This window comes from Halichoerus grypus, chromosome 4 (genome assembly GCF_964656455.1).
Source record: "Halichoerus grypus chromosome 4, mHalGry1.hap1.1, whole genome shotgun sequence".
NCBI classification, from domain to species: domain Eukaryota; kingdom Metazoa; phylum Chordata; class Mammalia; order Carnivora; family Phocidae; genus Halichoerus; species Halichoerus grypus.
Window position 1 is genome coordinate 177,686,236 of NC_135715.1, and position 4,642 is coordinate 177,690,877.

The 4,642-nt window shown below is 39.7% G+C and overlaps 1 pseudogene; it reads left to right on the forward strand.

Moving 5' to 3' along the window:
• Positions 1–703: 703 nt before the first annotated feature.
• Positions 704–822, forward strand: LOC118539856 (U2 spliceosomal RNA; annotated as a pseudogene).
• The last annotated feature ends 3,820 nt before the right edge of the window (positions 823–4,642 follow it).

Below are 4,642 nucleotides of genomic sequence, written 5' to 3' on the forward strand. Positions count from 1 at the left end.
ATTCCAAGTAACCTCATCAGAGGAAGGAATCACAGAGAGGACCTACCTGCACAATAAATAACCTTTAAAAATAATGTGTCCTTCCAAGAGAGGAAATAAAGCAATATAATGTTAATTGTAGAGACTATGGAGGGAAACATTTTTCATCCATCAAAAGAGACAGCATAATGGTTGCACATTCCTTAAAAAACAGTAACATTCAAAATCCTATATAAGGAACTGAAGCTATGTTTTCAGGCAGCTCCTATCAGTTCAAACTGAAATTCACTAAGGCAAGAGCTACAGACTTTTTCTGATTGGCCGTCCTAAGTCTTCTTGCTTTATTTTCCTGTCAAACACTGCTTCGTAGACCTGAGCCTTCCAAGGTGGAGAAGCACAGGCAAGGGACAAATTATCTTAACTCCCTCAGTACCAATAATCATGTATTCCAGATCAAAGGATTTCCTCAAGTGGCAATCAGCTAAATGACCCCACCTCCCCTCCACCCACCCCATACCCCTTACCCCCATCTCATGGGTTGTATCACCCCTGGTTGATCTGATAATAGCTAACTTCCTAAAATTCATGTCTGCAGAAGTGTCCCCAGAATTATAAACACAATTTGGAATGCTAATTTAAAATTATCATCTGAAATAACCAGAGAGACAGATTGGGGTGCTCCATGGCTTTGTGATTTGATGATTCTCTTTGAAAACTGTTCTCGATCGCTTCTCGGCCTTTTGGCTAAGATCAAGTGTGAAAACTGTTCTCAAAATTAATTGGGAGACAATCAATCCATTATTATGTAGACTTTTTTTTTTCCTTGTAAAATCCTGACCCCTTAACATTATATTAAATTCCACCACTGACAGAAAAGAAAGAAAAAGGAAGGAAGGAAGGAAGGAAGGAAGGAAGGAAGGAAGGAAGGAAGGAAGGAAGGAAGGAAGGAAAGGAAGGAAGGAAGGAAGGAAGGAAGAAAATATCCATTGTTCATGAACTTTTGCCAACCAACAAATTCCCTGGTACTATGACAGCAAACAATTCCAAACACAAACTGCAATGAGATGTGAATAAAAATGTTAAATGACCTCTTTTAATATTCTCTCACTTGACAAACAGTGTTGAGCTGACTGAAACAATTGCTAAAATGTTTTCATGTAGCCCTATGTCGCACTTCTATGGAGAGTAAGACTGGAAATTCACCCACTCCAAGCCAAGCCATTGCTGAGGTCAGATTCAACTCTAAGGTATCTATTCTTTAGAAAGATCAGGTTGGTTTATGGGGGGCCTGGCTGGCTCAGTCAGAGGAACATGTGACTATTGATCTTGGGGTCGTGAGTTCAAGCCCCATGTTGGGTATAGAGATTACTTAAATAAATGGAAACTTAAAAAAAAAAAAAAGAAAAGAAAAATCAGGTTCTTTTTTTCTTTTTCCTTGCACTTCTTCACTCTCTCTTGCCTTGCATCACCTGTACCCCTTCTCCTCTGGAGGTCCTTTCCCACAAAGAAACTGTAATTCGATCACCTCATGAGAATTTCAATATATAGGAGAAGTTACTAGAAAACAAGAGAGATGAGCTGAACTGCTAATGCTGGGGAAGTCAGCTGGGTTTATTCACTAGCTAAGTGATTTGCTCACCATCACCACCTCTGCAGAATACAGTTCAAACATTTATATGCTTTATCAAAACTACAAAGTATTTTGTGTCATGGACCTCTGGGATTACTCTTAAATAATCAAAGTTATAAATATTAGTTATATGAATCCCAGTAGCCACACACAGACACGTATTTGTATATATAATGTTTCCCCTGGTTTTTTGACAGACAACTCCTTGAGTGATCTTTTCCTTTATTATCCCCTCTGTATAGACAATGGTTTCCACCACATACAGAAATTAAGAGAAGTCATAACAGAAGAGGAAATGGCTTGGCCCACACGTCTTCATGTATCTACCAGGTGCTTCAGGCTCACAAACCCTTAATACAACTAGAAGAGTATATGGGCTTCTCCCCAGAGAACACATGAGGATAGTAAAATCTAGAGAAGCTGGATAATCGTAGGGATCGCACAGCTGGTGATGTAGACGGAAATGGTTGCAAAGCCTGTGCGTTTCCTATTTCAACTCTCTGCCTCCGGACTTTGTGCACCTTGTGTTGCTGGGCCTCACCCTGGGAAAATAACCAACATCCGTAGACCGAGCTTTAGCCCAGACATCAAGTATTTCATTCATTTTGACAATGATCATTAACCCTGAGCACCTAAAAGAACTGTTTGGGTTGTGAATCACTGTGTTTTGAAAACCATCACCTGTCCCTGGTAAAAATTAAAGAAATAAAGATTAACTTAATCATTCCATTAGTTTTGTATGGTTTAGATGTTTTCCTAATGTGCTATCACATAAATATGCTATTGGTTGCAAGCACAGACCACCACTCAAGTTAATTCAAGCTCTTCTGATGTGGAAGGGTACCTGCTAAATGAATTGAAAGGAGAGGCTAAGTATAAGGAGGTAAGGGAGGGTAGGGATGAAAATAGTTGGGGATGAGCATTGTCACTACTGCCACCGCTGAATATAGACTACAAGGTGTCCACCACTTCTGTTGGGCTATATTATCTCAGTGTGAGGTCACCCACTCAACATTCAAAATCTTGGGTTACAGGGTCAGGCCGGCTGAGCCTAGCTCACATGCCCATCCCTCCATCTGGCCTCCAGGGCATGGGGGAGAAATTGGGTAGATTCTATAGTAAAGTAGTGACCTGGCTTCCCAGCAAAAGCTATACAACAGAGACTCAGCAAAACCAGAAAGAGGGTTCTTTTGTTGAGCAGACCTCCTGCAAAAAACACCAGGTGTCCACTACAAGTAGCGTTGAAATATTCTTCCAAACAGTTCTATTCATGATAAATAATAATCATAGGAATTTGTTTATTTGGCTGAGTAAGAACATCAAGAGAGAAGTAGTGCTATCTTTTAATTCTTGAATTGGCAATCTGTTTGTCTTTGTTTCAAATGTATTAATACTTATTTCCAGATACTTGGTTTTGATTGATAGTATAACTCATAACCAGTGTGATATGAGAAAGAATGTCTTAGAATTAAATATATGCCTCTTTTTTATTGTTGCAAATTGAAAACGTGGAAAAATATTTCTATTGGAAAATTCAGCACCCCGGGTGAACTGTGACCAGCTGCAGCTGAAGTCAAGAGGCCTGCTTTCCAAGGAAGGTTCTCCAACCTACCCTCTCTGGACTCCGCTCAGAGTCCATCTTCCTCATTTGTGAACTAAGGCTAATGATATCCTGGCATGATGTCTCCGAGGGTAAAATATGGTGGTGCTTGGCAGAGAGTAAGCACTCAATGTTTATTCAGTCTAAACGTTTATCTTTCTGCAGGGTTGCATCCAGTGATTATAAGCTATTAATCATCACAATTTCCTCCTGTAACTACTGGGTGCTCATAAAGGCAACTCTATATCCTCAGTACTTCCAAACCAGCAGCTCAGAGTAGGGTTGCCTTTATTGCACTCTAAAACTTAAACCACAACTGTAAATCACATTCATTTCAAACATATTCTCCTCCAACCTTGATGTCATTGAGATGCTCTCTGAATGGACTCACTTTGCCTGGGGAGCTCCATCAGTGGATAAACCATCATGGTCACGGTGTCTGCTGTGTTTGCAGCATTTAAATATGATAATGGTGTAGAAGGCAAGCACCAAAAGCATAAATCACACTTCCTGCCCTCTTAGGAGCTTACAGTTTAGTTTACAAAGGACCAAAGGCACACATGTATGCACCCATACCAAGAGTAAGTTAGTTACGCATTTGAGGACACTAGCCAACAAGGCCATTTTAGGCCAAGGATCATTGGAATCTAGAACAAGCAGAAAAGAGAGAGGTTAGAGTTCATGGAAAATGTTTGCTCTTGAGAAGGAGGTTAATGGAAGAATATACTTTAACTAGGAGAAGAGAAAGAAAAGTTTACCCAAGTAATCCAGGATAAGATAAAGCAGGATGAGATAGGAGTGGTTTAGTACATAGTAGAGAAAACCTTTTATCAATATCGAGAGCTTTCAGTGAACCAGAGAAATCCATGGATTTTCCCTTTTCCCACCTCTGAAGTGAATTTCCCATCTTCTTCTCTACTAGGCCACCTCAAAATTAGTATTGAGGTGTCATCTGGTCCTGTAACATTCCTGGAAATCTCTCTCATCCTGAATTTACAGTGATCATAATCAAACTATTTTTGAATCATATTACTACACTTTATATAAATTATCTTTCCCAGTTTCATGAAGGCATGTCTCAAAATTGTTCAGTTTTTTAAAAAAAATTCATTTTCCCCCAAATGGTTCTAGAATCCCTGGAGACTTTCCATGCATATTCCCCCAGGGCTTTTCTAAGTCACTGAGCTTCCTCATCCACACAGAGCAGAAAGGGAGTACACCAAAGGGACACTTACATTTGCAAAATAGAAGGTAGCTCAGGGACTTTCATTCAGAAGCCAAGAGAGTTCCTAACAAAAAGCATTTTGTGAACCTCTGTTTGAAATGTTCTTTTTATGATGCCAGCTATGGTAATTGTGTTGTCCCTGAAGTAATAGAAGTAGGTGGTTAATTTTCACAGTGATTCAAGCCATCATTGTTAGACGAGGTGTTCA